The sequence below is a fragment of the Hyperoodon ampullatus genome, assembly GCF_949752795.1.
Source record: "Hyperoodon ampullatus genome assembly, chromosome: 8".
Lineage (NCBI taxonomy): Eukaryota > Metazoa > Chordata > Mammalia > Artiodactyla > Ziphiidae > Hyperoodon > Hyperoodon ampullatus.
Genome location: NC_136921.1, coordinates 66,600,945 through 66,610,899, shown reverse-complemented (window position 1 = coordinate 66,610,899; position 9,955 = coordinate 66,600,945). Strand labels below are relative to the sequence as shown.

The 9,955-nt window shown below is 36.7% G+C and overlaps 1 pseudogene across 1 annotated transcript; it reads right to left on the bottom strand.

Moving 5' to 3' along the window:
- Positions 1 to 7,107: 7,107 nt before the first annotated feature.
- LOC307056877 (caspase-6-like) lies at positions 7,108 to 9,195 on the bottom strand (annotated as a pseudogene). The gene is made up of 2 exons: positions 9,112 to 9,195; positions 7,108 to 7,895 (listed from the first exon to the last, which is right to left on the bottom strand). The product of its transcript is annotated as a caspase-6-like (transcript).
- Positions 9,196 to 9,955: the final 760 nt, after the last annotated feature.

Sequence of the window (9,955 nt, the reverse complement as noted above, 5' to 3'; positions counted from 1 at the left end):
TTCCCTTGTGTGTTATTTGTCATTTATCCCTTGTTGCTTTTAATAATTTTTCTTTGTCTTTGATTTTTGCCAATTTGATTACTATGTGTCTCTGCATGTTTCTCCTTGGATTTATCCTGCCTGGGCCTCTTTGTGGTTCCTGGACTTGGGTGGCTATTTCCTTTCCCATGTTAGGGAAGTTTTCGGCTATAATTTCTTTAAATATTTTCTCTGGTCCTTTCTCTCTCTCTTCTTCTGGGACCTCTATAATGCAAATGTTGTTGCATTTAATGTTGTCCCAGAGGTCTCTTAGGCTGTCTTCATTTCTTTTCATTCTTTTTTCTTTACTGTATTCTACAGCAGTGAATTCCACCATTCTGTCTTCCAGGTCACTTATCTGTTCTTCTGCCTCAGTTATTCTGCTATTGATTCTTTCTAGTGTTTTTTAATTTCAGTTATTGTATTGTTCATCTCTGTTTGTTTGTTCTTTAATTCTTCTAGGTGTTTGTTCTTTAATTCTTTTAGGACTTTGTTAAACATTTCTTGCATCTTCTCAATCTTTGCCTCCATTCTTTTTCCAAGGGTCCTGGATCATCTTCACTATCATTATTCTGAATTCTTTTTCTGGAAGGTTGCCTATGTCCACTTCATTTAGTTGTTTTTCTGGGGTTTTATCTTGTTCCTTCATCTGGTACATATTCCTCTGCCTTTTCATTTTGTCTGTCTTTCTGTGAATGTGGTTTTTGACTGTCTGCTGCTTTTAAAGCATTTAGCCTGTTTTCATTTGAAGAATGAAGTGAGAGCTGCTTTTTGTTTCCATTTGACATGGTGGACATTGGTGGGCATTTGGAGTTAGAGTGGCAAGCAGGATGCTACTTCTTACGATCTACTGTCCTCAGTATCTACTTAGCACAGAAATTGGCAGAAAGATCTAGTCACTAATCCTGGAAGAAAGGAGGAAGTGTAAGGCAGCATATTTTGTTGTTTCCATCAGCAGTCCTGCTGAGAGCTGCCCAGGATCACTGGCAGAGTGTGAGGGAATGAGGTAGAGAGATGCCTTGGGCAGTCATTCATTCACAAATATTTATTGAACACCTACTGGATGGCAGACACTGCTCTAGGGATAAAAAGAGTATATAAGAAAGACAGAGTCTGTTCTCATGGAGCTTACACTTTCCTGGAAGGAGACATATTTGTTTTGTCTCCTGTGTCAGGTGATGAGAAATACTATAATGAAAAATAAGGTAGGTTACGTGAAGACTGCAGTAGTTGGAAACAAGCTGGATATAGTACTACAAATCGTCAAAGTTTAGTCTCTCCGTTTTCCAGCAGAGAAGTATGGCCAGAGTGGGTATGGTATTGGGCAAAAAAAAGATGTTCATTTGGAGGAATGGGATTACATATTGAATAACTTGATCTTAAAGGATTTCTTTCATGCCGAATCTCTTTGTTATACTTCACATAGTTCCCAAACATGATTTACAATGACTTATAAAACATAGTGCCAAGTGATGAGAAATAAATGAAGAAACACAAGCAAAGGGAAAATAAAGTTCATTTCTTTCATCATTGTGTTCCAGAATTGTTTAGATTTGGTAGCAGGGGAAGAAGGAAGTATGGTGATAAGAAATGTGGTGATTCATGCTCAGGCTTCATTATTTAAAAGGTGACAAAATAAATTTTTGATGCCTCAGAAAATTATAACTTTTTTGGGTCTGTGTGTAAAGAGTCAATTTTATTTGATAGGAAAAAATAGTCTCTATACTAAAGATGTATATGAAAATTATCTCCTGAGTTCAAAGAAATTTAATAATATTTTTTAGGTCAGTATGAAGTGCATTAAATGTCAACAGAGATCAAAAGCCTAATTCTAGGGTCAAATAATATGGTATAAATAAAAATTGGTGAGAATTTAAGTTTGGACTTATAAGTGGCTGGGAAAATACACAAATTCAAATTAAAATGTACAACATACAAGTGTTATGCAGAGGTTATTTTGATTACCTATTTTTATTGGCTTGTTTGTTTTCTTATTGTTGAGTTTTGAGAGTTCTTTACATAATCTGGATATATGTCCTGTGTCAGAAATGTGATTTTCAAATAAATTCTCTCAGTCTGTGCCTTATCTTTTTATTCCCATAGCAGTGTCTTTCTCAGGGCAAAAGTTTTTTAGCTTTAGTAAACCAATGTATCAATCTTTCTATGGATTAGACTTTTGTTGTTGTATCTAAGATTCTTTGCCGAACTACAAGTCTTGAAACTTTTCTACATTTTCCTCTAGAAGTTTCATAGTTCTATGTTTTACACTTAGGTTTATGATCCATTTTGGGTTAATTTTTATATAAGGTGTAAAATATGAGTCAAGAATTTTTTTTTTTTTTGGCATGTGGAATTCCAGTTTTTCCAGCACCATTTGTTGAAAAGACTATGATTTCCCTAGAATTGTATGGACATTTTTGTAGATAATCAGTTGGCCATAATTGTAAGGATTTATTTCTGGATTCTCAATTTTATTCCATTGATCTGTAAGCCTACTTTGTGCCAACACTACACTGGCTTGATGCTGTGACTTTATAATAAATTTTGAAAATAGGTAGTATAAATCCTCCAAGTTTCTTTTCAAAATTGTTACGGCTCTCCTAGTTCCTTGGCCTTTTCATATAGGTTGTAGAGTCAGCTTGTCAATATCTACAAAAAGTCCTGCTGGGATTTTGAATGGGCTTGCATTGAATCTATAGATTCATTTAGGAAGAATCGATATCTTTACAATATTGAGTATTCCATTCCATTAACACAATATTGTTTATCACTTTGTTTATTATTTCTGTTTTTATTTTTTTATCAGCATTTGGTAGTTTTCAGGATATAGATCTTCCACATGTTTTGTTAGATTTATACTTTAGTATTTCATTTGGAGGTTGCTCTTGTTGCTAATATAAAGAAATACAATTGATTTTTGTATTTTGATATTGTATTCTGTTACCTCTCTGAAGTCACTTATTCTAGGAGGTTTATTTATAGATTTTGGGGGATTTTCTACACAGACAGTCATGTTATCTGTGAATAATGACAGTTTTATTTTTTCCCTTCCAATCTGGATGCCTTTTATTTTTTTTTCTTACCTTATTCTACTGGCTAGGTATTATAGTACAGTGTTTAAAAGGAGTGGTGAGAGAGAACATCCTTACCTTGTTTCTTATAATAGGGGAGAAATAACCTTTCACTATGAAGTATGTTAGCTAAGAATTTTTATAGGTGCCCCACAAGGTTAAGGAATTTCACTTGTATCCCTAGTTTACTGAGAGTTTTTATTATGAATGGATTTTGAATTTTGTTGTATACTTTTTCTCTGTCTATTGACAGGGTCATGTGATTTATTCATATTTACTGTGGTGAATGACATTGACTGATTTTCAAATGTTGAACCAGCTTTGTATTCCTGGGATAAACCCTACTTGGTTGTGATGTATTTTTGGAAGAGACTGTGTAAGATTGCTATTTTTTCCTCCTTCCTCCTGGTAGAATTCATTAGTGAAACCATCTAGGCCTAGAGTTTTCTCTGATGGAAGTTATCCAGTTTTTCTTGATAAGTTTTAATTGTTTATATCTTTCAAGGAATGGGTCTTCTTCACCTAAGTTGTCACATTTATGGATATAGAATTGTTTGTGGTATTCTCCTATTATTCATTTAATGTCTTTGGGGTCTGTAGTGATGTTCCCCCTTTCATTCCTGATATTAGTAATTTGTGTCTTCAATCATTTTCTTAGTCTGTCTAGAAGTTTAGCAACTTTATTATCTTTCAAAGACCTAGATTTTGATTTCATTAATTTTTTCTGTATTCAATTTTATTGATTTATACCCTTTTTATTTCCTTCACCTTGCTTTGGGTTTAATATGCTCCTATTTTCTTAAGGGATAAGCTTATATTACTGATCTGAGATTTTTTTCTGTTTTAATATAAGCATTTAGTGTTATACATTTCCCTTTAACCACCGCTTTAGCCTGCATTCAACAATTTTGATATGTGCATATTCCTTTTTATTTATTTAAAATTAAAATATTTAAAATTTCCCTTGAGACTTCCTCTTGACCCATGTGTTATTTCAAAATATGTCATTTACTTTTCAAATACTTGGGAATTTTCCAGAAGTTTTCTTGTTATCAATTTCTAGTTTAAGTCTCTTTTTTTCCCATAATATAATTTTTAAATTAATTTATTTATTTTTGGCTGTGTTGGGTCTTCATGTCTGTACACGGGCTTTCTCTAGTTGTGATGAGCGGGGCTACTCTTCGTTGCGGTGCGCAAGCTTCTCATTGTCGTGGCTTCTCTTGTTGCGGAGCACTGGCTCTAGGTGCACAGGCTTCAGTAGTTGTGGCACGTGGGCTCAGTAGTTGTGGCTTGCAGGCTCAGGAGGTCAGGCTTAGTAGTTGTGGTGCACTGGCTTAGTTGCTCCGTGGCATGTGGGATCTTCCCAGGCCAGCGCTTGAACCCATGTCCCTTGCATTGGCAGGCGGATTCTTAACCACTGTGCCACCAGGGAAGCACCATCCCATAATATAATTTGCATGATTTTTATTCTTTTAAATTTGTCCACATTTGTTTTATGGCCCAGAATATGGTTTATCTTGATGAATGTTCAGTGTGCACTTGAAAAGAATGTGTATTCTGCTACTGTTGGGTAGAATGTTCTGGAAATATTAGGTGAAGTTGCCTGATAGGTTTGTTCAGGTCTCCTGTGTCCTTATTGATTATCTACCTACTTGTTTTATCAATAACAGAGAGGCATGTTAGAACAGAATCTCCAACTACAATTGTCGATTTTAAAATTTCTTGTTTCAGTTCTGTCACTTTTTGATTCATGTATTTTGACCATTTGTTCTTAAGTGCAACTTTAATAGTATAATAGCTAGTTATTTTACCAGTGAAAGCAAGTTTATTCTGGAATAGCCAAAGGAATTGCAATTCAGGATATGTGAACTATGGTATACCATAGGCAAATCCAAAAACAAGGAAGGGGAACTTGCTATAAAACTATAAAAATAAGGAAAAGCGAAACTTGGAAGGAGCTGTAATAACCAAAGAGACCTGTTGCAGGAAACTGGGAGTCCAGTGTATGGAGGCTTCTCATTGATTGGACTGCTACAGTGTCTGATTGGCTGGACTGCCTTCCAGCAGAGAGAAGCAGCAGCAATACCTTCCTGTTTGGAGTAATAGATGGTGCATGGTGGGCCCTGAGAGTTCCCCCTACAGGCCATCCCAACTCCAATTTTAGCAGAGGTTTCTTTAATTCCACAGTGCATACACATTTAGGATTGTTATGTCCTCTTGGAAAATTGATCCTGTTCTCATTATATAATATTCCTCTTTAACCTGGTTAATGTTCCTTGTTCTGTGGTCTACTTTGGGTGTTAATAATATAGCTACTCCAGCTTTCTTTTGCTTAGTGTTTGCAGCCATATCTTTTCCTATTCTTTTCATTTTAACCTGTCTGTGTCTGTATATTTAAGGCACATTCCTAGTAGACCTCAGATAGTTGGGTCTTACTTTTTTTTTTTTTTTGCGGTACACGGGCCTCTCACTGTTGTGGCCTCTCCCGTTATGGAGTACAGGCTCTGGACGCACAGGCTCAGCGGCCATGGCTCACAGGCCCAGCCGCTCTGTGGCATGTGGGATCTTCCCGGACCGGGGCACGAACCCGTGTCCCCTGCATCGGCAGGCGGACTCTCAACCACTGCACCACCAGGGAAGCCCAGGTCTTACTTTTTAAATCAATCTAACAATATCTGTCTTTTAACTGGTGTATTAGACCATTCACATTTACTGTGGTGTTAATATGGCTTAATTAAAAACCTACCATCTTGCTAGTTATTTTCTCTCTGTTCCATTTTTCCCTATTACCTGCATTTCTTGATTCCCTTTTATCTCCACTTCTTATTTATGCTTCTTTAACATTTTTAGTGATTCCCCTAGAGTGTTTATTTATATCTATATATCTTTAATTAATCAGAGTCTACTTTCAAGTAATGTTACACTGTTTCATGTGTAGTCTAAGGAACTTTCAGCAGTATATTTCCAACCCTTCTCTTCCATCCTTTGTGTTATTGTTATTATCATTTTTTTCTACATATGCTGTAAACAAAATATTGTTACTGTTTTTGTTTTAGACCAAGGGTCAGCAAACCTTTTTCTTGTAAAGGCCCAGAAAGTAAATATTTTGCTCTGAGGCCACATATGGTCTCTGCTGCATATTCTTTTTTTTTCTGAAACAACACTTTAAAAATATAAAAACCATCCTTAGCTCACAGGTCATACAAAAACAGACTGCGGGCTGCATTTGGTTTGCAGGCCATAGTTTGCTGATTTTCTTTAAACAGTCAGTTACCTTTTATAGCAATTAAATATCAGAAAAAGAAGAATTATATTTGACATTCATTTGTTCCATTTCTAACACTTTTCATTTCTTTGTGTAGATCCAAATTTCAGTCTGGCATCATTTTCCTTCAGACTATAAAACCTCATTTAGTATTTCTTGTAGTGTAGGTCTTTTGGTAATGAATTCTTTCAGTTTTTGTTTGCCTCTTGCAGTTATTTCTCCTTCATTTCTGAAGGATATTTTCAGCAAGTATAGAATTCTGTGTTGACAGTTTATTTCTTGCAGTACTTCAAAGATGTTGCTTCATTGTCTTACTTGCATGCCTTCTGACAAGGTGTCTTCTGAAATTTTTATCTTCGTTCCTTTGTATTTAATATTTCATTTTTTCCCACTGGGTTTGAGACTTTCTTTCTTTCTTTTTTTTTTAGCTTTCAAAAACTTTTAAAAACATTATAAAGTTTTATAAAATGTCACAAAATACAAGTTAAAGCAGTCAGATATTTTGAGTAACCTTGCAATTTACTACAAAAGTCAAGTATTACAAATGCTTGTGGATTTTTATTTATAGGAATTTCCTGAGGATTTCATTTCTACATATATAAAACCCCTTCACCATGTCCAATATGAACTTTTTTTTTAAGTTCTCTCATTTAAACATTTAAAATTGCTGTACCATTTAAATTGCTTCAATTTAAGTATTTAGTGATACTTCTTTATATAAAAATACAGATACATAAAACAAAATGGCACCTATCATTTAGATATTGGAAAGAAATGCAGCTTTTTAGTTAGCATTGAGGCAAAGCAGGGCACCTGCTTATTTCCAATTGCACTTGGGTCTCTGCAGATATCCACTCGGCACTGAGAAACTTGCCTGTTCACCAGCGTGAGGAGTTCTGTGAACTCTAAGGAGGAGCTGAATTTTCCCAGCATCTCGCACAAATCTTGAATGTATCATGAGCCAGTCACAGTTTCCTGATGAAAATAATAACCTTCTGTCACAGAGTAACACATGACGAAGTCTGCTCCAGCAGGAAGTGTATAAACTGAGGCTGCATCCACCTGGGTTAGTTTGACGTCCAGCTTGTCTGTCTGATGATCCACTACATCCAAAGGGATGACTGGCACATCGTACAGGTTTCCCCGACATGCCTGAAAGTTAAATATCTTGGGTCTTCCAACCAGGCTCTGACACTTGTCTCCTTTGAACAAGCCAGTCAGTGTCTAAATTTTAATTTTGGCATCATATGCATAGATGTGGTTGCCTTCACCATGACTCAGGAAAAAGTAATTGGCATCTGCATGGCTAGAGGTTGACACCTCATGAATTTTGAGCAGTAGTTCTTCTGCTTTAAGATCATCAAAGCATTTCACTTCAAATCCTAGATCTGAAAACCTGGTCTTAAGATTGTCTCTCTCTGCGCTGGTGCCCTGCCTGTATGGCAGGGTTAAGTGCCAGAAGATCCTCTCATGATTGAAGATTAAAGCAATTCCTCTCCTCTTATGGTCCCTTTTGTACGTTTCTGCCGTATCAAACACTTCTCTTTTTATGAAAAGTTTAAAAAACAATGACTTAAGCCATATTAAATAATGAGCTCCTCCAAGCCCAAGGTCAACATATAGAGTAGATAGAGGTCTGCTGCATCCTTCTCCTCTGCCAGGCAGACAGACCACTGGTGTGCCCCAGGAAATCCTCCCAGCCATACTGGCAAGGAAAGTCCTGAAATATTGGGTTGGCCAAAAAGTTCCTTTGGTATTTAAGTAAAAAGACACATTTTCCATTTTCACCAAGAACTTTATTGAACAAGTATTCACCGTTTTGTTCCATTACCTTCTGCCATTTTTCAGGCTACTTCAATTCCATCTTCCCAAAACTTTTTATCTTTTTGAGCAAAGAACTGTTCCAGGTGCCTTTTACAGTCTTCCAGGAAATTGAAATTTTTTCCATTAAGAGAATTTTGTAAAGACCAAAATAAATGGAAATCCGAAGGTGCAATGTCTGGTGAGTATGGCGGACGAATCAGAACTTCCCAGCCAAGGTGTAACAGTTTTTGCCTGGTCATCAAAAAACATGCAGTCTTGCATTTTCCTGATGCAAGATTATGCATTTTCTGTTGACCAATTCCGGACACTTTTCGTTGAGTGCTGCTTTCAGTGGGTCTAATTGGGAGCAGTACTTGTTGGAATGAATCGTTTCATTTTCCAGAAGGAGCTCATAATAGAGGACTCTTTTCCAATCCCACCATATACACAACATCACCTTCTTTGGATGAAGACCGGCCCTTTGGTGTGGTTAGTGGTGGTTCCTTTTGCTTGCCCCACAATCTCTTCTGTTCCACATTATTGTACAGTATCCACTTTTCACCTCCCCTTACAATTTGTTTTAAAAATGGAATGTTTTCATTACGTAAAGAATCACATGTGGAAATATGGTCAAGAAGGTTTTTTTTCACTTATGTGGAACCCAAACGTCAAAGTGATTAACATAACCAAGTTGGTGTAGATGATATTCAGCGCTTGATTTGGATATTTTGAGTATGTCAGCTATCTCCTGCGTGGTATAATGTTGATTGTCCTCAATTAATGTCTTGATTTGATCGCTCTCAACTTCAGCTGGTCTACCTGACCATGTAGCATCGTTCAGTGAGCAGTCTCCAGCGTGAAGTTTTGCAAACCACTTTTGACACATTTGATCAGTCACAGCACCTTCTCCATACACTGCACAAATCTTTTTTTGCATTTCGGTTGCGTTTTTACCCTTCTCATAGGGAAGGCATCTGTTTCTGTCATGTTTTGCTCACCTGCACCGCGAGCCCCACGGAGCCCTGGTGCCAAGCTCATTGCAGCTGAGTGCACAGCACTGATGCCTAGGCGGCCTCCTCTTCCTGCAGCCGGGCCACAGCCCCCCAAGATTTTCTTTTTGTCTTTGATTTGCAGCCTCTGATATGCCTGTGTGTGTGTGTGTGCACACGTGCGCGCACATGCACACATGTGCATATGCCTGCACGCACATGCACACATGTGCATATGCCTGCACATGCTTAGTTTTTATCCTCTGTAGCATTTTTGAGTTTTTGGTTCTGTGCTTTGGTATCTGTCATTAATTTTAGAAAATTCTCAGCAGTTATTTCTTCAAATATTTCTTTTGCCCTATTCTCTTTCTTTTCTCCTTCTGAAATTTCAGCTACACCTGGGTTAAGACTTTTGGTATTATTCCACGACTATTGGACACTTTGGTTTTGCTTCATTCCTCTTTTTGTTTCTCCTTATTTTAGTTGGGGATTTCTGTTGACCTATTTTCAATTCACTGATTCTTTCCTTGGATGTGTCACATCTACTGAAGAATGCCTGTTGAGAGCATTCTTCATTTCTGTTATTGTGTTTAGCCTTTCCAGCATTTTCATTTGATTCTTTCTTATAGTTTCTATCTGTATAAAAATATTATTTGATCTTTCATGTTGCCCACCCTTTCTATTAGGGACTTTTACCATTAATTATGGTTATTTTAAATTCTGTGTCTGATAGCTTCCCCATATGTGTCACATCTGAGTCTGGTTCTGTTAATGGCTGTGTCTTTTGGCAGTGTTGTTTTTCTTTTTGT